This window comes from Petaurus breviceps, unplaced genomic scaffold (genome assembly GCF_028583685.1).
Source record: "Petaurus breviceps papuanus isolate PSGF00001 unplaced genomic scaffold, PetGlider_PUasm1.0 90769, whole genome shotgun sequence".
Classification (NCBI taxonomy): Eukaryota; Metazoa; Chordata; class Mammalia; order Diprotodontia; family Petauridae; genus Petaurus; species Petaurus breviceps.
This window is the reverse complement of record NW_027187341.1, coordinates 12,554,454-12,579,861: the sequence shown is the minus strand read 5'-3', so window position 1 is coordinate 12,579,861 and position 25,408 is coordinate 12,554,454. Positions and strand designations below refer to the sequence as shown.

At 36.2% G+C, this 25,408-nt stretch overlaps 1 pseudogene; it reads left to right on the top strand.

Annotated features, from left to right (window-relative positions):
* The first annotated feature begins 5,638 nt into the window (after nucleotides 1–5,638).
* LOC138146718 (small ubiquitin-related modifier 2 pseudogene) lies at nucleotides 5,639–8,002 on the top strand (annotated as a pseudogene).
* The last annotated feature ends 17,406 nt before the right edge of the window (nucleotides 8,003–25,408 follow it).

Here is a 25,408-nt window from a genome sequence, read left to right as displayed (position 1 = left end):
TGGCCACCCCTAAGCAATTGGAGTTAAGTAACTTGCTCAAGGTTACATGGCCAGGTGTTTCTGGGTGGGTGCTAAGTGTCTGAGCCCGGGATTCGATCTCCAGGTCTTCTCAACACCGGAGCCAGTGCTCTTACTCTCTGAGCCATCTGGCCACCCCTAAGCAATTGGGATTAAGTAACTTGCTCAAGGTTACATGGCCAGGTGTTTCTGGGTGGGTGCTAAGTGTCTGAGCCTGGGATTCGATCTCCAGGTCATCCCAACACTGGAGTTGGCACTCTCACTTGCTGTGCTACCTGGCCGCCCCTATGTAGCTTTCATTTTTAAAAGTTACTTATTTTTATTCTGAACATAAATGCCAAAATTAAAAAGTATTTCTATATATGCAGCAGAACACAAAAGGTTTCCTATCAATCTGTTTATCTCCATTTCATACTACCTTTTTTTTAAAAAAGCATATAAATTCTACACACTACTTTTAAAACTATCTTCTTTGTCTATACTTCCTCTATGTTCTTCTGTGCATTTTTAAAAAGGTGTCATTCCCCTTCTCTCTTTTTTTGGCATCAATATTTCCACCTTTCCCATTCTCTGACATCCTTCTTGATTAAAGACCAAGAGAAAGAAAAAAATTCTTGCAACAAAGAAACACATGAAGTGGAGACAAGATGGCAGAGTAAAGTTCTCCCTAATTCCCCTCCAAAGAACTTTAAAATAATTCCTCAAAACAAATTCTGGAGCTTCAGAACCAACAAAAGGACAAGGTAAAAACAATTTTACAGCCCAAGACAGCTTAGAAGGTTGGCCAAAAAAGGTCTGTCTCACTAGAGTGAGAGTGCACTGGTGCCCCGGCAAATCAGTAGCAGGTTTGGGGCTGAATCAGCAGCAGCTTTTTCTGGAGCTCTCCATCTACAGAGAGTAAGGGGGTCAGATAACTGGTCAGAAGGAGATCACAGGGGGCTTTTTGTAGGATTCTATTGCATTGCCCATATGTGATTCTAAATCACAGTCCCAGGGAAAAGAGGAGCACTAACAGACAAGAGCATGCTACCACAGAAGAATGGGGAACTTTGTCATACTTCCAAGGAGGAAAAGAGTGCTGGTGGTCACTCATAGACCAGAGAGCAGTGATCACACCTTTCCTTAGGTCATACCACCCTAGAAGAACTGAAAAATTATAGACCTAGCCCTGAAAAGAGCAGCACAAAAAACCTGAAACTTAGGATGGTACCCTCTCTACACTGAGAGCAGAGCCCAACTTTAATATAAAGTTCAAAGTTAAGAAATAAACTGAAAAATGAGCAAACAACAAAATAACACAACCATAGAAAGTTACTGTGGTGACAGGGAAGATCAAAACACAAACTCAGAAGAAGATAACAAAGTCAGAATAGCTACATCCAAGGACCAAAGGAAAATATGAATTGTTCTTAGGCCCAAAAAGAATTCCTTGAAGAGCTAAAAAAAATTTTTTTTAATCAAATAAGAGAGGTAAAAGAAAAATTAGAAAAAGAAATGAGAGTGATGCAAGAAAATCATGAAAAAAGAGTCAAGAACTTGGTAAAGGAGGCACAAAAATCTACTCCTTAAAAAGCAGAATTGGTCAAATGGAAAAAGAAGTACAAAAATTCACTGAAGAAAAGAACTCCTTAAAAAGTAGAATTGGCCAAATGGAACAGAAGGTACAAAAGCTCACTGAAGAAAATAACTCCATAAAAATTAGAATTGGGCAAGTGGAAGCTAATGACTCAAGGAGACATCAAAAAGAAATAAAAACAAAATCCAAAGAATGAAAAAATAGAAAAAATGTGAACCATCTCAAAGGGGAACAATTGATCTAGAAGATAAATTGAGGAGATATAATTTAAGAATTCCTAGATTACCAGAAAGCCATGATCAAAAAGAGAGCCTAAACATAATATTTCAAGAAAGTATCAAGATGTTAAAAAACTATCTTTACATTTAATTGGAAAAAATACTATTAAAGAAAAATATAGTTTTTAAGAAAAGAAAGAAAATTTCAAGGAAAACTGCCCTAGTATCCTAGAATAAGAGGGTAAAATAGAAATTGAAAGAATTTACCGATTTCTTCCTGAAGGAGATCCCAAAATAAAACTCTCAGGAATATTATAGACAAATTCCAGAGCTCCCAGGTCAAAGAGATAATGTTGCAAGCAGGCATATTGCAATGAGAAAATATTGCAAACAAGAAACAATGAAAATATCATGGAGCTATACTCAGGCTCACCCAAAATTTAGCAGCTTCCATATAAAAGGATCAGAGGGCTTGAAATGCGATATTCTGGAGGGCAAAGGAGCTAGGATTACAAACAAGAATCAGTTACCCAGCAAAACTGAGTATAAATCCTTCAGGAGAAAAAGTGAATATTTAATAAAATAGAGGGCTTTCAACCATTCCTGATGAAAAGACCAGAGCTGAATAGAAAATTTTATTTTCAAATACAAAACTCAGGAAAACCATAAAAAGGTAGAGGAAAAGAAATCTTAAGGGGTTCAGCAATGTTAAACTATTTACATTCCTACATGGGAAAATACTTGTAACTCCTATTATTAGAAAGAATATACATAGAGAGAGGGCATGGGTGTGAATCAACTAGGTTGGGGTGGTATCTAAAACAATAAGATTAAGGGATGATAAAGTTAGGCACTGGGAAAAGGGGGAAGGGAGAGGTAGAATGGGGATAAATTATCTTACATAAAAGAGGCATGAAAGAGTTTTTACAGTGGAGGGGAAAATGAGTGGGGTGGTCAATGCTTGAATCTTACTCTCAGAGGAATTAGCTCAAAGAGGGAATAACATAAACATTCAGTTGGATATAAAAATGTATTTTCCCTACGGGGAAGTAAGAAGGGAAAGAAATAAGAGAAGGAGAGGAACTGATAGAAGGGAGGGCAGATGGGGAGGCAGTGGTTAAAAGCAAAATACTTTTGAGGAGGGACAGGGTGAAATTAAAGAGAGAGAGAGACAGACAGACAGACAGACAGACAGAGACACAGAGAGAGAAACAGGAGAAACAACTATGAAAAAAAATTGCTGAACATTCTCTGATAAAGGCCTCATTTCTCAAATATATAGAGAACTGAGTCAAATTTAAAAGAATACAAGTCATTCCCCAACTGATAGTCAAAGGATATAAACAAATAGTTTTCAGAAGAAATCAAAGGTATTTATAATCAAATGAAAAAATGCTCTAAATCACTATTGATTAGAGAAATGAATATTATAAAATATTATAAAATGAATATATAAATACATATAATATATAAAATATTATAAAATGAATATTAAATATCTGAGGTACCACCTCACACCTATCAGATTGGTTAATATGACAGAAAAGAGAAATGTTGGAAGGGATGTGGAATTGGGAGTCTAAAAACACTGTTGGTGGAGTTGTGAATAGATCCAACCATTCTGGAGAACAATTTGGAACTATGTCCATTAGCCTATAAAAATGTGAATACTCATTGACCCAACAATACCACTACCAAGTCTGTATCACAAAGAGATTTTAAAAAAGGAAAATCACTTATATGTACAAAATTTTATAGCAGCTCTTTTTGTGGTAGCAAAGAATTGGAAATGGAGGGAAATGCTCATCAACTGGGGCACAGCTGAACAAGTTATGCTATTTGATTGGAATGGAATACTATTGTGCTATAAGAAATGATGAGCAAGATGCTTTCAGAAAAACCTGGAAAGACTTATGAGAATTAATGCAAATTGAAGTGAGCAGAACCAGGAGAACATTGTACATAATAACAGCAACAGCATATGATGATCAACTGTGAATGATTTAATCATTCTCAGACAATTCTGTAGGATTTATGATGAAAATTGCTATCTATCTCCAGAGAAAGAACTGGTGGAGTCTGAATGCAAAATGAAGGTTTTTTTCTTTATTTATTTTTCTTGGGTTGTTTTTTTTGTCTGTGTTTTCTTTTACAACATGACTAATAGAGAAATAGTTTTGCCAATTGCTTGCCTTCTTGATGAGGGGGAGGGGGAAGAGAGAGAATTTGGAAATCAAAACTTCAAAAATAAAATGTTAATTGTTTTTACATACAATTGGAAGAAAACTAAAATATCAGAAATTTAAAAACATAATAAAATAAAACTAATCTACACAGTGGTCATGCACAACAATGTATGTCTCTACACCTGCGTTTATCACGCTTCTGTCAGCATTTAAATAACATGCTTCATCAAAGGTCCTCTGAAGACTTAGTTGATTGTTGACTCCTTTCTGTGGTCTTCATGACAAAGATACTGAAAATGGTTTGCCATTTACCTTCTTCAGCTCATTTTAGTGAAGGCAAACAGGGTTAAGGGACTTATCCAGAGATACACAGCTACTAAGGACAGATTTGAACCCAAGACTTCCTGATTCCAGATCTGGCACTCTATCCACTCTGCTATCCAGTTGCCCCACCATTTCTTATATCACACTAATATTCCATTACATTCATATAACTCAATTTGTTTAACCATTTTGTTATCTAAGAGGTAAATAATCTAAGTCAGTCATTTAGATTCTTTTTTTTTTAGCTTTTTTGTTTTTCACCTGCTTTTAATCCTCCCTTCAGGATAAGGAAGTTTGTTTTGTTTTGTTGTTATTGTTCATTCATCCAATCCTGTCTGATCTATGGACCATAGCACACTTCTATCCTCCACCATCTTCTGAAATCTGTCCAAGCTCATGTTCATTGCTTCTATGGCACTGTATCAGTCTCATCATCTGATGTCCCCTTTTCCTTTTGCCTTCAAACCTGCCCAACATCAGGGTTTTTCTAATGAGTCTTGTCTTATATCATGCCTATTTTTGCACAAAATATTCCCTCGATAGCTCTTATTTTCTTGAAGAGATCTCATTTTTCCAATTCTATTGTTTTCTTCCATTTCTTTGCATTGCTCATTTAAGAAAACCTACTATCTCTCCTTGTTATTCTCTGTAATTCTGCATTCTGTTGGATATATCCTTCCCTTTCTCCTTTACCTTTTGCTTGCCTTCTTTCCTCAGCTACTTACAAAGCCTCATCTCATAGCCATTCTGCTTTTTTACTCTTCTTTTTCTTTGGAGTGTTTTTGCTTGCGATTTTGTGCAATATTATTAACCTGTGTCCACAGTTTTTCAGGCATTCTAGCTACCAGATGTAAGCCCTTAAATATGTTCATCACTTCCATTTTATATTCATAAGGGATGTTTTTCAGCTCATACCAATATGGCTTAATGGTTTTCCCTAATTTCTTCAATTTAAGCCTGAATTTTTCCAATAAGAAGCTTATGATCTCAGTCACAGCTCCAAGTCATGGGTTTTGTTTTTGGTTTTGTCTTTTGGAGGGGGGAAGGCAGGGTGATTGAGGTTAAGTGACTTGCCCAAGGTCACACAGCTAGTGGGTGTTAAGTGTCTGAGGCCAAATTTGAACTCGGGTCCTCCTGACTCCAGGGCTGGTGCTCTATTCACCGCACCACCTAGCTGCCCCTCCTGGTCTTGTACTGACTGTATAGAGCTTCTCTACCTTTGGCTGCAAAGTATATAGTCAATCTGATTTTCATGTTGACATCTGGTGATGTCCATATGTAGAATCCCCTTTTGGGTTGAAAAAAAAGTGTCTGCGATGAGCAGTGAGTTATCTTGAGAAAACTCTTAGTTTCTGCCCTGCTTCACTTTGCACTCCAAGGACAAACTTGTCCATTATTCCAATTATCTTTTGATTTCCTAGTAGGAAATCCCCTATGGTGAAGGTGACAGCTTTTTTTTTAATATAATTTCTAAAAGATGTTGTAAGTCTTCATACAACTGATCAGCTTTGACCTCTTCAGTATCAGTGGTTGGAGCATGGACTTGTAATTACCATGATGTTGAGTGGTCTGCCTTATATTTGAACAGATATCATCCTGTCATCTTTGAGGGTATACCCCAGTACTACTTTTCTCTCCCTTTTGCTGACTGTGAGGGCTACTCGATTTCTTCTAAGGGATTCTTGACCATAACAGTATATGCAATAAACACATGAATTAAATTTACCCATTCCCATCCATTTAAGTTCATGACACCCAAGATGTTGATGTTTAATCTTTCCATCTCCTGTTTGACCCCATCCAGACCGCCTGAGCTTATAGAACTCACATTCCAGGTTCCTAGACAGTACTGATCTTTACAGCATTGGAATTTCCTTTTGTCACCAGATGTATCCACAGCTGAGCTTCTTCTCAGCTTTGGCTCAGTCACTTTATTCTTTCTGGAGCTACTTGTATTTGTCCTCCTCTCTTCCCCAGTAGCATTTTGGACATCTTCTGACCTGAGGAGCTCATCTTCTGATGTCACTATTATCATTTTAATACTATCAATGACAAAGATATTGAAGTGTTTTGCCATTTCTTTCTCCAATTTTTGTCAGAACTCTCCACTATGACCTGTCCATCTTGGGTAACCCTACATAACATAGCTTATAATTTCATTGAGCTTCACATTTGTTTTACTTGTGATTATTCTCTCCCTAGTTTTATTCATCCACTTAGGTTATCTCTCTCCTATTTCCTCTTATTTTCCTCTTGAGTTTGATGTATTTCTTTGCGTAGTTTTATCTGTTTCAGGTAAGACCATGGTTTGTCTCATGCCCACTGACCCCACTCCTTTCTCCATATTTGTGTAATCTTCTCACACCTAATTTATGAGAAATAGCAACTTTTATCCCTTTCTTCCTCCTTTCTATACTAGTATATTCCTTTAACTTTCTTTTTTTCCTTCCCTTCTTCAAACCTTCAGAATAGAACCAATCTATATTCAGAATGTCTGGGATTTTTTATTGTGGTTGTTGACTCCTCAGTACCCTTTGAAGACATTAAGATTCTGAAGAGATGTTTGTTTCTTCTCTCTCCATTAGAATGTCAGTACAACATCATCATACAGCTCCTTCCAGTTGCTCAATAAATTTACTTTTCTAGGTTTCTCTGGATTCGTATATTTGTATTCCAAAGTCCTCACTCAGTTCTAGTCTTTTCATCAGAAATGTCTGAAAGTCTTCTATAAAATTAAAGGCCCATTCCCTCCCTCCACCCCCATAAGATTACATCATTAAGCTTTTCAGGGTAAGTTTTGTATTTTTGTTGTTGTAAGCTTATATAATTTGCCCTTTGGAATAGTATTCCAAGATCTCCTCTGGCTTTTAACAGAAGTTTCCAGATTTCACGTTTCCATTGTATGATGAAGACATCAAGGTGTTTTGAGGGTCCTTAGAGGGCAGGGATCCTCCAAATATTCATAGATTCAGTAAATGGAAATTATATTGAGCTCCTCTAGGTTTCTTGGCATTATCTTTTATTCTGGACTTCTGACTGGATTTAGTTTTATTGAAATTTAAACAGAGACTATTTTATAACATGTAACTTCAGATTACAATTTTAAACCTAGAATGGCTGAGTAAGAAAAAAGAGACAAAGCAGTGAACTGAAGGCAAAAATAAGTAAGTTAATAAGATTCAAACTAAATAGAAGCAGCCCATAGGGACTCATTGAGGGCCAGTACAGCTGGCTAATTTATTTGACAGTTTCATGGATACAGCCTCAAGAATTACCTTTTCTTCTCCTCCTCCTCCACCCCCACTCCTACTGCTGTTTCTCCCTCCATTCCCTTGGAGCGGACCATTCTGGTGCCTCTTTCCTGAAGTCGCTGAGGAGACCCCAGACGCTCCCTGGCCGACCAAAAGCCGAAGGAAGGAGTCAAGACTGAAAACAACGACCACATTAATTTGAAGATGGCAAGGAAAGATGGTTCAGTGGTGCAATTTAAGATTAAGAGGCACACACCACTTAGTAAACTAATGAAAGCCTATTGTGAACGACAGGGTTTGTTAACGAGGCAGATCAGATTCCGATTTGATGGGCAACCAATCAATGACACAGATACACCTGCACAGTTGGAAACGGAGGGTGAAGATACAATGGATGTATTCCAGCAGCAGACAGGAGGTGCTTACTAAAAAGAGAATGTACAACTCTACCTCAGAGCTGAGCTCCCAAGGAAAGCAATACATTCACAATGAGAAAACCAGGATTTGGTTCATCCACATCCTGACTACTGCAGTATAGTTTTCTCTCTTCTTTGATTCCCTTCCCCATTCCTTTATTTTACATAAAGTAACTGGTATGTGTGCACAGGCATAATGCATTTTTTTTAACTAAATGACCGATGGTATGTTTTGACCAACATCAAATGGAGATAGGGAGGCAAAAAAACAAACTGGTTCTGTGAAAATACCCCTTTTCTCCATTAGTGGCATGCTCATTGAACTTTTATCTTTATATTCCAGTAAGTGATTTTGCTCTCATTGTTTAACAACAACAATAACAACCACACACATACACACACACACACACACACAAAACCCTTGCACACCTTGTTTGATTGGACAATTTCAATGTTTTTCTTTTATCATTGTAAAACCAAGGACAATTTTATAACTTTTTTGTACATAGCTGTTACATGTAGGGCAATCTCTGTCTCTTAGGAGAGAAAAATTACTATCAAGAAATTGATCCTAAATAGTTTTCCTTTCAAGACAAACATCTTGTTGTTTAAATAAACTTCTTGTTTAAAATAAAAAAAAATTTTTTTTAATGCTTTTTCCACATTATTCTTAAGGAAGGAAAAAAAAACCCATAACCATCAAAAAAATCCACAGAAGATCTGGTCAACAGTTCCTTCAATTTTTTTGCAGAACAGAATGGTTAGGTCATCATTATTCTGATAACAAAAGGATTCACCACAATGTTCCTGTTAACAGCGGACTCCAGTGGAGTGATCTCTAAGCCTTTATACAGGTGCCCATTAGTAAAAAACAAAAAAAAAATGAAGAGAGAGAAAGAATACATAGAAATAATAATATTTAAATTACATATAGGTGATGCAGTGGATAGAATTCTGGGCATGAAGTCAGGCAGATCTGGCTTCAAATTGTCCTTCAGACACTGTGTAATCCTGGGCAAGCCATTTAACCTCTTTTAGCCTCAGTTTCCTCATCTATAAAATGAGGAGTTTGGACTGGGTGGCTTCCAAGGCCCTTTCCATGTACTTATTGTGCATAATTCTATGATTCTATGATCCTACATGTACTATTGAGCTAATACATTATGTACATTATAGAATACACCCAGAACAGAAATTTAAATGATATTATAATGTAACAATCAATATTTAAGCTTTTATTTTATTTTTAGTGGTGCAAAAACCCCCTTTGCTCTCATTAAAATGTTATTAACGAAAACATTTTTCAGTGAGATCAATGGGAGAGCAATGTGATTCATTGTTTTAGAAGAGTCCCTGTATATTTCTGGAAGATAGGAAAACTTGAAAATAATCATTGTTTGTAATAAACGATTGTTTAATGTATTTAATCAGTGTAGCTAGACAAGCAGGTGAATTTATTTGGAAGAAGGGATTTTAAAAAACTATTCGGTAAATAATGGTCAACAAACACAACTTTTCAGTAGAATCCTGTTTCTCGAGTATAGAGTTCATCCGATAAAAGGCAAAAAGAAGCACAAGTGAATTTTCCTTATTGTAAATAAGCAGAATGTTTTCAATATAAATTACATAATCTTTATTTGCATGTGTAAGGGACTGCCTCTTGGTTATGTGACCATTTTAGTTACTTTAGGGGAGAAGAAAAATAACATTTCTGTAAAGAATACAGATAAAATCATCTTGAAAAGAAACATAGAAACTCAGATCAAAATGCTTAAGAGAAACAGACTGTTCTGAGGAATAGAAAGATTTGTCCCTCAGATAAATATGTAGAGAGTTCCTGAATAAGGGAGGGAATGTGAGCGGGTGTGGATGTTTTGCTCATGTAGGTTATTTGTGTTCCCATGAGTATGTCTAAAAGCAGCTTGCCGAAAATTGTGTGGAGAGTGAAAGATAAAATGATTGAGAAAAACAAAAGGTTCAATTTTCTGAGCATTTCAATTTATTAAGCAATGCATGCCAACTGCCTAACAAACTAAGACCAGACCTCCTCAGCTTAGGTCTGGACCCTGACTGTAGAAGGAGATGGACATTTACACTTTAAAATTAATTAATCAAATAAGGTTAAGTAATTAAAAGAAAACAATACAACATTAGGTAATCTTATTTCTAATTGGATGAAAGATTAGGGACTTTCCAAGTTGTGAGAGGGAGAGCGAATAGGTACAATTCTGTGAAATAAAAAAAGGAGATGTTCCAGTCCCCCCCCCCCCCAAGTGTCTATGAACAAAGGAACATGGAAACAATAACTGATTAATAAGTATGGGACCAGTTTTCAGATAAGATGTAGGGGTTGCTTGAGATGTATAATCATGAGAAAACTCTTTGCATCAGTCTTTGGATATGACCGTGTTTCTGGTCAGCATAGCCTAAGTCCTTGGTTAAGGGTCTCTAAGCAACAGGTAGATATGGTCCAGCTTTCTAACCATACATGTCTAGGTTTAAACAATACAATAAGGTTTTCTCCCAGTTCCCACTATTCAATGAACTAACAAGACAGAATTTGGACTAGACCCATAATTGAATAGAAATGGAACGGAGCTAGCTCCAGAACTGATTCACAAGATGGAGTCATTTAGTTCACTTAATTCCCACAATTAACCACTTGTCCTAATCCCCTCAATTGTGAAAAGATATCCCTGAAATCTTAACCATTCCTTCCAAAGAGAGATCTTTTTTTTAATTCTAGCCTTGAAGGAAGCAGAAAAATAGAACCCTGAGGTTAATCCAGTTTTCCTGGGAGAAGTGGTATTAGAACAGAACTATATCTATCTGCCCCTCTCCCTTAATATTGCTATAGTCTGAGAGAAATTTTTTTTTAGAATCAAGCTGTTTTTCTAGTCATTATCCCTTAATATGGAAGGAATATCCCAAGTTATATCCAAAGGCTTGACTCCCTTCCCACTAAACGCTCAATCACAAAAACATCCACAAACAGTGACTAGCAAATAAACCCATTTACCCAAGCTGATAGCAAACAGAAATCAGATAAGTTATATAGATTAGAATATACTAGATAATACACAGAATAAAAGTTAGAGAGATATCTTGTCTCAATGGAGAGGCTGAATTCTCTACTGGAAAAAGATCCTAAAGGAAGTTAGTGTGTGGTCCAGTGCTAGAGAGAGGAGCCCAACAGAAATCTGGCAGAAAGCAAGGGTTATTCCCCCCCCCCCCCCGGGTTCAACAGTGCTGGAAAAGGGGGCTCAACTGAAAGTTGCTAGGTACACAGCCTGAAGGGGAGGAAGTATACTGCAAATCTAATTGATTTCATTATGAAAAAAGTGCAAAATTTTGGTGAATTGTTGGAAATAGTAAATCAGTTTGAATATGATGGAAACATAACTAAACCATGTACCCAGTTATCAACTACAGAATTCAAAGAAAGGTTACCTTATGTTATTCGTGCTTGGGAGCAGGAACCCATCAACACTCTGATAATTAATATATCAGACAGGACCCTTCTACTTAGTGTAACCATGGAGCAAGGGACCCTCTAGACATTCTGGTGGAAGACTGCCTTTGTCAATTACAAATGAAGAAAGAGGAGATAACTTTTGTTATAACTATGGCTTAGATGGGCAAATCATGTGTGTCCCAGAAATGGGGAATAAAGTTTTGGTGTGGTATGAAACAGAATTCCAAACAGCCAACTTCTGGAAATAGACATGAAGCTAATGATGGAGGCCATCATGAATCCCAAACCCAGGAAAAACTATCTCATACTCAATGAAGTTACCATAAGGTGATGCATCAAGATACTCTTAGGAGGGAAAAAACTGCTTACTGTTAAAACTGTACAGGAACAGCTAAGTGGCACTGTGGACAGAGTGCCTGGCATCAAGAAAACTCATTTTTTAATTCAAATCTGGCTTCAGATGTATACTAGCTATGTGAACCTGAGCAAGTCACTTAACCCTGTTTGCCTCAGTTCTTCATATGTAAAATGAGCTGGAGATGGAAATGGCAAACCACTCCAGTACCTTTGGTGAAAAATTACCAAATGGAGTCACGAAGCATCAGACAGCATTGAAACGATTGAGTAACAAGAATAACTATAACTGGCTAGTGATAAAGTTGTTAAGTGTGCTTAAGGGAAGAATTATCACTTGTAGTAAATATTATTATTCTTATTTTTGCCTTCTAATGAGTAAATGTTATAATTATTCTTGCTTTTGCTTTATTGTTTACTAAATGTTTCATGTTTAAGTCAAAGATGTCAATGTGACTGATTTTACACAAATGGGAATCACACTGGGCTAGTTGCAGCTAAAATAAAATTTAGATGATCTTAAATTAACTCTATGTAGGAACTGTGAACTCACATGAGTAGTTTACCCATTTGAAGTAGACCCCAAGAATCTGACCTAAGTCCATGTGAACCACCTTGAGAAGAGCAGGGGGCACTTGTTGCAAGGGAGTCGAACTAAATCATCTCTAAGGCCCCTATGAATAGGATTCAATCTTTCCAATTCATACACCCACACAATTTTAAGAAAACAGCTATTACAATAAAAGTGAAATAGAGCTGCTTCATGCTAGCCACCATGAAGGTCCCCACTACCCAACTTTCTTGAAGAAGAGTCCCTGTTGGGGGGGGGTGATATCTGTGGTCAAATGGGAATAGCCAGCTGTTTGCACAATTGGGCAGTTTGGTTACCAAGAGGCACTGATGTTAACATTTCTATATTACAAAAGACAAGTATCATGAGTGGTTTACTTTACTAGTCACAGCAAGGTCTCCTCATCTCTGGTAGATGTGACTAATTGCTGAGTCCTTCCCAGTGGGGGAAATCCTGGAAATGAGGAGAATATCCTGGACACTCCCACTTTTCTTTCCTCTCCATCCTCCTTTCTAAACACCTACAAACTTTAAAGAGATAGCACCATCTTCTTTTGACCCACTCTGCTCACCTGATACCCAGAGGAGATGAGGCAACTCTTAAAACTCCTGCCCTTCATGGAGGACTCTTAGGGCTGATAATCTAAACCAAAGAAACTAGAAACAGTTTTCTAAGTTGTAATCATAACTCTACTTTATCTGACCCTCCCCGCCTCTCCGAATCCTATCCCTTACAACCTTTTGGTTAATATTTATTAACAGAACCTATTTCACCTCCAGCTCTTCTCCAGCGATGGTCATTGACCAGTTCTGGAAAAGAAAGATGTCCAACAGAATTAGAAACCTCAGCTTTCTGATCCCAAATACCAAGAAACAATCCTGTACTACAATTATTTCTGTTTGGTTTAATCTCTTTATGGTAATTTTCTTTTTCTTTTTTTTTTTTTAAAGCAATCGGGGTTAAGTAACTTCTTCAAGGTTACACGGCCAGTTATTTCTGGCTGTGGTGCTGAGTATCTGAGCCCGGATTTGATCTAGGTCATCCCGACACTGGAGCCGGTGCTCTTACTTGCTGAGCCACCTGGCTGCCCCTATGGTAATTTTCAAACGTTGATCTCTTGATATGGAAAGAGGGCCTTTCACTTTTTCCTTGGAGTTCAATGTTGATTGGTTGCCTGATGTCTTAGCTTCTAGCTGTTTGCTTTTCTCCTGTGTATAGAATCAGAAGATTCTGCATGTTTTGTCAGAAAGAACACTGCTTGTATTAATTGGTCACCCTATTCACAGTATTGATTAAATCTGGGAATGATTTACTACAGATATGAAGGCAAGACTCAGGTCCTGAGAAACAAGTCCATTGCCTCCCCTATAGCATGACCCTGGCTCCACATTTCTGAATCTCTTTGTTATCACAGAAAACACAGGGCCCAAAATCTATGCCCCCCCCCCCAAAACGGTCCACCAGAGTTCGTCAAAACCAGAATGTTAGCTTCCTTTTCCCCTCTTGTGTGATGTCATTTGTTTAACTCAAATGAACTTCTTGCCATTAAGAATGGGGAAATACATTTTTTTCAATGCTATTTGAGCCTGTTTTGAGGTCTTGTGGACGGAAATCTCCTGATTATTTGGTTGGAATGATTCATGTAGTAGGGCAGTCTGAGGAATGACCTTTATCTTGTCCTTGCCTTTATTTTTCTTTTCTAGATGGAAACTAATCATTTGAGGTTGGCAGCATGCATTGAAAAATCCTTTTCAATGGATTTTTTTCCATATTCTACTACTTCAGCCCAAAGTCCTTCAGTCTTAGGCTGTTTTCCAAAGATACCTCACACAGCTTTTTTAGCTAGTCAGAAATTATAGTAAGCCCCTCTTTGTGGTTTGGTTGAACTAGGATCCATCGCATTTCTGTCAAAAAACAGATAAGGTTACAGCTTACTTCTGATGAGGAAGAAAGGTTTATAGTCATGAAAACACTGACTCTGGATTTCATGCATTGAAGCATCTCCATGGATGAACCAGACAAGCCAACTGCCATGCCTGAACTCCATGCAAATGGATATCCCAAACTGCTGAATTCTTGGGTATTGAAAAGACCATGTTTTCCTATCACAGTCCCTCCATGCAATGCTCCTTTCAGCAGACAGGATGGCTGGTTTGGTTAACCACACACACACAAATAAAATAAAACAGTAGTGCTTTTTCCTGATACTCCAAGAATGTCCATAAGTTAAGAATAATGACATGACCCAGGAGCAACTAACCATCCTGTCACTATATACAATGTCATATTCACAGGAAAGAAACAGTACACCCACTGAACAATGGACTAGAGACGAAATGGTCATGGCATTCACTTACTCTAGGCAGAGGTTGGGTAGGGAATGATAAAGACATAAATGCTCTATAATAGTCCATAGGAACCAATTCCAAAGATATGGTTAAGATTTCTAACAGCCACAAATATTTATCCCATTCATCCAAGCCATTTTCAATGTGCCAAGTCAGCTATTTACTATGGAATACCATCTCATTACCTAAAGAAGTGTTTATTTTGATTGACTAAACATAGAACAAATATATTGAAATTTAGGGGCAATACCATCAAGCCAAGTATAACTAATTACAGATGGATTTGGGCTCCTGGACCCTCTTATTACATCTCCCACTCAGCTCCCTTCCCTATGAACTCATCCCCTTAGTCCATAAGAATCTTATGCTCAGTTCAAGGACTGCTAAAAGTGAAGGCTACTCTTTTTCTTCTTCTTCTTCTGGTTTCATTACTTTTCCATTAAGGATAGAGCCAGAAAGTAAAGGATTATCCTTTATTGTGATCATTATTTATTGATCACCTTTATGAAATAAAATAAAATTATATTTATTGATCATCTTTATGAAATGTGATTATATTTTGTGAGGCTTTAAAATTTTTTAATTTTTATATTTTATTTCTTTCAATTACACATGAAGACATTTTTTAACATGTTAAGGAAAAAACTTTGATTCCCAAATTCTTTTCCTCTCTCCTTTCTCTCCTCATTGAGAAGGCAAGCATTTTGATATAGATTATACATGTGCAGGCATGTAAAACATTTTTCAATATTTGTCATCTTACCAAAGAAAACACAGACTAAAACAAAACAAAAATAAAGTTAAAAACTTATTTATCTGGAAGTGGATAGCATTTTTCATCTTAAGTCATTTGGAATTATCTTGGATCATTATAATACTGAAAATAGTTAAGTTATCCACAGTTAGTCACCATGTAATATTAATATTATTGTATACTGTGGTTCTGCTCAACTCACTTTGCATCAGTTCATATAAGTTTTCCCAGGTTTTTCTGAAAGTATCCTGCTCAACATTTCTTATAGCACAATAGTATTTCATCATAACCATATGCCACAACTTGTTCAGCCATTCCCCAACTGATGGGCAATTCCTTTAATTCCCAACTCTTTGCCATCACAAAAAAAAAAGCTGTTATAAATAGTTTTGTACATATATGTCCTTTTCCTTTTTTTAAAATCTCTCTGAGATATAGACCTAGTAACACTATTGCTGAATCAAATGGTATGAATTTTATAGCCCTTTGGGCATAGTTCCAAATTGCTCAGCAAAATGGTTGGATCTGTTCTCAACTCCACCAACAGTGTTCCAGTTTTCCCATATCCCCTTCAACATTTGTTATTTTCCTTCTCTGTCATGTTAGCCAATTTGATGGGTGTAAGGTGGTACCACAGGATTTTTTAAATTTGCATTTTTCTAATCATTAGTGATTTACAGCATTTTTTCATATGACTGTAGTTTTGATTTCTTCATCTGAAAACTGACTATCCATATCTTTTGACTATTTATAAGTTGGAGAATGACTTGTATTCTTATTGATTTAACAGTTCCCTATATATTTGAGACATGAGGTATTTATCAGAAAAACTTGTAAAATTTTTCCCATTTTCTGCTTTCTTCCTAATCATTGCTGCATTGATTTTGTTAGTACAAAAAGCTTTTAAATCTCATGTAATCAAAATTACCTATTTTGCATTTCATAATGTTTTATATCTCTTGTTTGATCATGAATTCTTCCCTTATCCATAGATCTGACAAGTAAGATATTCTATCGTCCTCTAATTTTCTTACACTATCACCCTTCATGTCTAAGTCAGGCACCCATTTTGAACTTATACTGGTATACAGTGTAAGATATTGGTCTATATCTAGGTTCTGCCAAACTGCTTTCCAGTTTTCCCAGAAATTTTTGTCAAATAGTAAGTTCTTGTCCCAAAAGCCTGAAATTTTGCACTTATCAAAAAACAGATTTCTGTGGTCATTTACTACTCTGTTGTGTGCCTAAACTATTTCACTGGTATACCACTCTATTTCTTAGCCACTACCAAATTGTTTTGAGGATTACCACTTTTGTAATACAATTTGAGATCTGTTCCTGCTTGACTACCTTCCTTCACTTTTTTTTTTTATTGATTCCCTTGATATTCTTGATTTTTTGTTCTTCCAGATTAATTTTGTCATTATTTTTTTTCTAACTCTATAAAATAATTTTTATTATTTTATTGGCATAGCATGAAAAATAATTAATTTAAATAGAATTGTCATTTTTATTGTATTGGCTCATCCCATACATGAGCAATTAATATTTCTCCAATTGTTTAAATCTAATTTTATTTATATGAAAATTGGTTTGTAAATGTGTTCACATAGTTCCTTAGTTTGTCTTGGCAGGTGGACTATCAAGTACTTTATACTGTCTGCAGTTATTTTAAGTGGAACTTCTTTTTCTATCTCTTATTGCTGGGTTTTGTTGCCCTGCATGGTCAATTTTTGTGTATGTGACATGTACAGCTGAGAAAAGGCATACTCCTTTCTATTCCCATTCAATTTTCCCCTAAAAGTCTCCAAAGTTCTCATGTCTAACTTTTCTAACATTCTGTTCCTCACCTTAACTTCTTTCTTGTTTGTTTTTTGATTATATTTATCTGGTTCTGAGAGGGGGCAAGTTAGGGTTCTTCACTAGCATATTTTTACTATCTATTTCCTCCAGCAACTTATTCATTCTATCACATCCTCTTTCCCTTATCTCCCTCCTTTCCTTTCCCCCTTGGGAAAGATAGACTAGTATATTGAGTATGCATGTTGTTCCCTCTTTGAGTCAATTCCAATGAAAGTAAGTTTCAAAAACACACACCTCCATCTTCTCTTCCACTCTAAAAGCTCTTCCTTTCACACCTCTTCTATGTGAGATAATTCATTCCATCCTATCTCTCCATCTTCCCCCTTCTCCCTGTGTATCACTTTTTCTCACTCCATTTTATTTTTTTTTTAATCATCCCATCATAGTCAACTCATGCCTATCCCCTCTGTCTGTGTATACCTATCCTAGCAATGATAAAGTTTTTAGGAGTTATAAGTATACTGTTCTCATTATACATACATACACACACACACACACACACACACATATATAATGTATGGAATGTAAATAGTTTAACTTCATCAGATCTCTTAAGATTTCTCCTTCCTGTTTACCTTTTTATGGTTCTCTTCAGTTTTGCATTTGAAAGTCAAATTTTCTATTCAGCTATGGTCTTTTCATCAGGAATGCTTAAAAGCTTTCTTTTTTATTAAATATCCATTTTCCCCCCTGAAGGATCATACTCAGTTTTTCTGTGGAGATGATTCTTGTTATAATCCTAGCTCCTTTGTCCTCCAGAATATCATATTCCAAAGCTTTACTTTCAGAATTCTTTAATGTAGATGCTGCTAAATCTTAAGTTATCCTGACTGTAACTTTAACAATATTTGAATTGTTTCTTTCTGAACACTTGCAATATTTTCTCCTTGATCTGGGAGCTCTGGAATTGGCTATAACATTCCTGGGAGTTTTCATTTTGGGATCTCTTTCAGGAGATGATCAGTGGATTCAGTTTCTGTTTTATCCTCTGATTCTAGGATATAAGGGCAGTTTTCTTTGATAATTTCTTGAAATATGATATGATGTCTAGGCTCTTTTTTTTTATCATGACTCTCTGGTAGTCCAGCAGTTCTTAAATTATCTCTCTTTGATCTACTTTCCAGGTCAGTTGCTTTTATGATGAGATATTTCATAGTTTTTCTATTTTTTCATTCTTTTGATTTTATTATTTCTTGGTGTCTTGTGGATTCATTAACTTCCACTTGTCCAATTCTAACTTTTAAAGAATTATTTTTTTCATTGAATTTTTATACCTCCTTTTTTTATTTTGTCAATTCTACTTTTTAAGGGGACAAATTAGACAAATAAGCTAATGGATAAAAACAACTAAATCACATACACTATACTATTCACTTTTTGAGGAAAGGAAATGTATCAACTTGGTAACAAACTATTAACAAAAGAATTTGCCTATTCTGTATTTTATTTTGAGCTCCTTTTAAACAGCCCATAATTTCTTCTTTCTAAGAAAGAAGGGCTATGTTTTGGTTTAGAGATCATACATTAAGTTCTTACAAGATGCTAACTTGAATCATCTTAAAATGTTGGAACTAGTACGTGTTAAAAATTCAGTGTACTTTAGGGTGGGTATGTGGCAAAAATAACTGAGAAACACCATTAATTTCACATATTAATATATATGTCTTCAAGCTCTCTACCAGTATTATTACAATTTGTTTAGAAGTATGTGCTACTGGAAAAAAGGTGTTTAGAGTTTGCTCCTTTTCATCTAAATCATTGTCAAGAATCTCCTAAAAGGTTTCCTATTCTGTGCCTCTTCTAAACTCTTTATCACAAAATAAAACAAAACAAAGCTTTATTTTTTTAAAAGTCAATTGATTTTCTGATTATCCATGAATTTCCATTAGTTAAGAATAATCACAAGGAGGAACTGATCATCCTGTAACCATGTTAAGTGTCATATTCATGGAATGTTAAGAGCTTGTCCATCAAATGGTGATCTAGAAATGAATCAAGTAATCCCAAAGCATATTTCTCTGCTGCTTTCTCCATTTCCACCAGAAAAAAATGGAATAATGTATGGAAAAGTGCTTAGTAATAATTTGTAAAGGAATTTGATAGGGAACTGGTAATTACTAAGATGTTTTCATCAAGAATAAGAACCAGTGAAGTATGTAACATGAACATGGGGCTGACATACCTTCCCTTATTTATTCTGTATCTGTGGACTCACTCACCCCAGTCTTGTTTTGTAAATATTTCTTAACTTAAAACTAAACTTGGATGATTTATTTAAATGAGTATCACACTGGTTGGGGCTCAGAGATTACAGTTGCACAGGCTCAGATACTTAGCACCACACTCAGAAATAACTGGCCGTGTGACCTTGAGCAAGTTACTTGATCCCAACTGCTTAAAAAAAAGAGAGAGAGATTACAGTTGCCAACAGTACTGCAATTAACTCTCAGGCTACTAGGGATAACCCCAGTGTGTGGAAGTTTTATGTCAGCTGTTGACAACTAGAGCTCCTAAGACTCCACCCTGTGCTTTTAAATAAATCAGTCAGGCTGGTACCATAACTATGAAAGGTATGATCTATTTCTCTTCTAGCTTTTTTTTTTAAAGTGATATATTTAAAATATAGTCTACATATGTATTTTTTTTTGCCTTTTTTTTTGGAGAGCAATTGGGGTTAAGTGACTTGCCCAAGGTCACATAGCTAGTTTTTGTGTTAATTTTCTGAGGCTGGATTTGAACTCAGGTCCTCCTGACTCCAGGGCCGGTGCTCTATTTACTGTGCCACCTAGCTGCCCTACATATCTATTTTGAATATGTTATAGGATATGGTGTAAGATAATGTTTTAAGCCTAATATTTTTACAATTATTTTCCAGTTTTCCCAGCAGTTATTTTTTTTATCAAATAGGGAGAGATTGTGTATGTAATTTTTATTTTCTAGGTTGTTGATCACTGGATTACTAAGTTGTAATTGTTTCTGACTCTCACTTGTCCAGACTGTTCCAATGATCTCCCCTATTTTTTTTTTAACCAATAACAAATAGTTTTGATAACTGGTGATTTTATAATGTAGTCTCAGGTCTGAAAGTGTTATTTCTCCTTTATCTCTGCCTTTTTTTCCCATTACTTTCCTTGATATTCTAAATCTTCTTTTACTCCAAATGAACTTTGTCATTATTTTATCAGGTTCTATAAAGTACCCCATTTGACAGCTTGATTGTTACAGCATTAAAATGGCAAATTCATTTCAGTCATATTTTCTTTTTGTTATATTATCACAGACCAGTCATGAAGCACTAAAGATTCCACCAGGTATTTAGGTTGTTCCTATTTCTTTAAGAAGTACTTTGTAATTGAATCTATACAAATATTTTGTATATTTTGGTAGAATTATCTCCAAGTACTTTGTGCATTTTGTAGCTATTTTAAATATGATTTCCTTTTCTAATATTGTCTTTTTAATTTTATAATTATTACAAAGAAATGCTGTCATTTCATGCATTTATAGCCAACAATTTTACTTTTGCTATTATTGTAATTAAAATCTATATTGATTTCCTAGTATTTTCTAGGTAAACCATTATCTCTTTACTTATTTTTATACTTTTATTTTTCTTCTTTTGCTACTATTGCTAAGTTTTCTAGAATCAAATAATCATGAGGAGAGTTGGCATCCTTAATTTACTCTTCTATTTACTGGGAAAGCTTCTAGTGCATTTATATTGCCTATAATGCTTGCTTTTGGTTTTAGACAGATACTTATTATGACACTAAAAGACCTCTTTATATCTGTGCTTTGTAGGATCTCATTTTTTTAGACAGAATGTTTAACTCTGTCAAAGGATTTTTCTGCATCTATTATATAGTGATGTGGTTTTGGATGTGTTTTGATTTTAGATTATTTATATTAATGTTTGTTATAGGAATGCCAATTTTTAAGATCTTCCCTGCCCCTAGGTTAAGTGCACTTGGAGCCTGTGGTGGGAGGCTTATTTTTCAGGAACGACCACACCTTGGTGCTTTGTGATTGAGCAGTGGGTCAAGAGGGTTGTTACATTCTCTAAGCCAGGAGAAGGCTATATAAGCCCTGATGGGAGGCTTTGTTTTGGGGCTGTCTTTGAGAAGTGTTGTGTGATTTGACCAGATGAGACTCTGGGCAGCCGTTGAGAGACCCCCGGCTTTGAAAACCCAGATGTTAATGCTTCCCTCTCTGGTAACTGTGATTTGGTATGGATGTAATGGTTGGACAGTTTGGAAGCCTGTCTGCTTGATCTATTTCTCTGTCTTGTAACTTCTGTCTGTATACTCTGAAGTTCGGGGTACTGACCTTTTTCCCCTGAACTAGGTAAACGATATATAAACATATATTGATTAAAGTAAGCTTGTTAACCCATTTTCAGTTGCTTTCCTTTAGAAAAGCAGATCTAAGAACCTGTGTCGGCAGCCACCCTGGGGATGCTGGGGTGCTTGCTGCTACAATGTTTCCCTAATGTTGAGTCATTCTTGAATCCCTATAAACCCAACTTGGCCAAAATGAATGATTTCTTGGATGAATCTCTGTGCTCTCTTTGACAGCATTTTATTTTAAAATTTTGAATGGATATTCATGAATTATATTGGTTGAGAGTTCTCTTGTGTTTTATCCTGGCCTGGTTTAGGTATTAAGACTATATTTGGGAACTTCTGGATCACATCAACAAGGTGGAGCAGATATTTTCTCTGATCCCCATAAGCCTCTCAAATCTCTCTATAGAAGAAATTATGCACCAAAGGTAAAGCAATGTCAGCTGTCTCCACATCTAAAACACCCATATTACAAAAGAAGGTTTTTAAAAAAAAAAAACCATAACCTACTTAAAGCTCACACAGCATCTACTCTACCACAATGAGGCTGCACTAGCCAACCCAAGGACCTTCCTCTTTGATAGTCAGTCCTCCTGGGGCTGGACCTCAAAACAGTCTCACCCTCCTACTATGTTCAGGAATTCACTTTCATCAAGCCTTTTCCCTGACCCAAATTATTTTCCATGGGGATAGGAATGGCTTCAGCTAGATTCAAATTCTTTTTCCTTAAGGTCTAATGCAGCTCCACATGAACTCTAGCATCCTGCTCTGATTCCTTCTGTTTTTTAGTACTCTTGCTGTATGCTACCACACAATCAGAGCACATCCCCACATTTCTGTACATCACCCTCCTGAAAAGGCAGTGAGTTCCCTCTTACTGGGGGTCTTCAAGCAAAAGACAGATGATCACTTGTTGTATAGGTTGTAGAGGGGTTTTCTTTTAGGGTGTAAGTCAGACTAGATGATCACTCAGACCCCCTTCAATGCTAATATTCTTTGATTATATGATCTGTGATTCATATGTGGATCAGATGAAGGAACTTGGCATATTCAACCTGAAGAAAATAAAATTTACAAAGCATATCTTCAAGTGTTTAGAGGGCTTTAATATAGAAATGGGCTGAAATTTGTTCTGTTTGGTCATAGAAGGCAGAAGTTTGATGTTATTAAAAATATTTCCTAAGTAGTACTATTGTCCAAAAATGGAATGGGCTCCTTTGGGAAATAGAAACCTTCATGGGAAAGCCTTTAAATGGAGGTTGAATGATCACTAGTAAGGTATGTTATAGAAAGCACTAATATTCAGGTATGGATTGGATAGCTTCTGAATTCCTTCTGATTCTGAGATTCTATGAAGTGGATGCTGCCTGGAGACATTTCTGTAGGTGTCTCAAACATTTATTATCCTTATTATTCCCATTAAAGAAATCACTAGAGTGTCCATAGAAAAATGCCCTTATAACTGCTTCAATAGTCTCTATTCTTCAATAGGAGACAGTGTAATACAATGGAAGCTTTTCCCAACCTCTCAATTCTAGTGCCTTCCCCGTTTATTATTTCCTATTGCTCATATCTATCTATATTACAATCTATTATAGGTAATATATCTCTATAGATATGAGATTGTACATGTGTGTACATGTGTGTGTCTATGTATGTTTATTCACATGTTGTGTCCCCCCCAGATTGTAATTTCTTTGAGGGTGACTATGTTTTGCCTCTTTTTGTATCCCCAGCATGCACTTGGCACAGTGCCTGGAATGTGGCGGTAGATGCTCAATAAATTTTGATTGATTGGAAGCAATATTGAATTTGAAGTTGAGTACCTGGCTCTGCTATCTATTTCCTACATAATATTGGACAAGTCACTAAACCTTGGTTCCCTGATATGTAAAAATGAGGGGTTTGAATGAGATATTTTTAAAAATCCCTTCTAGTTCAAAATTTATGAACCTGTGACCTTGGGAATGGTTGAAGCTGTGGTGAATTTTTTTAAATGATATTCTTTTTTTATTACCCTTGCCTTATGAGGGGAAAAGGAAACCTCAGATAAATCCTATTGGTATTGTTATACACTGGGGATAGACTGGGAAACTAACTATGACAAGAAGTTCCAATTACACATGGAACAATTCAATTAAAATAGCCTTAGAAATGGGCATAAAAATTAGCCCCCTGTTAAAGTAATTACAGCCCTGTTAAATTTCCCTGACCTTTTCCCAATGGCCAGTTTATAGCAGGGATGTCTAAGAGGCATAAATGTTATAACTCAGCTCTGCTTTATTTAGAGCTTTCCTTTAAAAAAATCCTATGAGATAAGTAGTACAAAAATTATTATCCCCATTTATATATGAAACAGACACATCAAGGTTGTGAATTGTTTCCATAGCTACAATGTTTAGAGCCAGGATTCAAAATTATGAATCCTGACTTAGTTTTTAGTTGTTTCTATTAGGAGTCTTACTTGACTCTAACCTAATTTATATTGGATGCAACCTACTTTTTTGACTTGTGAAAATTTATAAAACATCTGTCTCAAGAGAACATCTGAATTCTTCATAATCCTCAGAGTAACCAATGTGGGCATTTCCCTGTATATATGTTTTTCCCAGTTAGGCCAAAAGATTGTAAAGGTCCAAAGATGGAAAACCCCTGAAAATTCTGAGCTATAAAATCTCTTTTCTTTTCCTCCAGAATGGAAAAATCTATGGTGGAAAGACTAAGATGATCATGGTTGTTATACGACCAGCGTTAAAAACATGGCAGCAGATTCTGTGTTACTCACCTAGCAAATATCACCCACTCAAGCAAGCCACAGAAATGCTGAAGGAATTGCCATGACTGCTCAGTTGATGGTGGTTTTCTGAGTACCATCAGCCAGGCCACAATCAAACATCTGCCAGAGTCTCCTATCTCTAGCTCTGCTTCCAGATTTGAAAGCCAGGCTTGCCATCATTCACGGTAATTCCATTAGGACCCACCCATGAATCCCAGGTTTTAGTTGAATTATTTACAGTAATTCACTTTACCCCCATGGGATCAAGTAATCTGATGCCCTGGATGCACAGCCCAACTCCTACATGCTCAACTTCAACACTCAGTGAATCCTATCATTACGGTCAGATTCAGGGTCTAGCAGATGCTGGCTTCGAGCTGGATGCAATGCACAAATTAGGCTGTGACTTTATAAATTAGCCCTTGAAATTGGTTCCCCAGCGCATCTCCAAGGAGGAACTGTGTGCAAATAGCTTAGCTCTTGGAGTGAGGTTGTGTTTACTTTGAGTCTGGTTAAATATGCATTATTAGCCAGAAATGAACCATGACGTCAGTTTGGTCTTTGTGGATTTCCTGATTTAGTGTTTATGGTAGAGACACATCATTAATGGTCTAAGATAGCTAGGGAGATATCCGGTCCAATTAGTATCATACGATAGTCATTTTTCATTTTCCTGGGAATAGAAGTTGTTCTGTATTAAACTATTACAAGGAATGACTGACAGGATTGTGAGGAAAAGTACTTTTTAAACCTCAAAGTGCTATACAAACATGAGGGGATTTTGTTGTTTTTGAGAGGCAATGTTGCATATAATGGATAGAGTACTACTGCACTTGAAAACGGGAGGAGCTGAGCTTTTAAATCCTGTCCAACAATTTCCTAGTTATGTGATCTACTAGCTGTGAAAGTCACAACTTTCCTGAGCCTTACTTTTC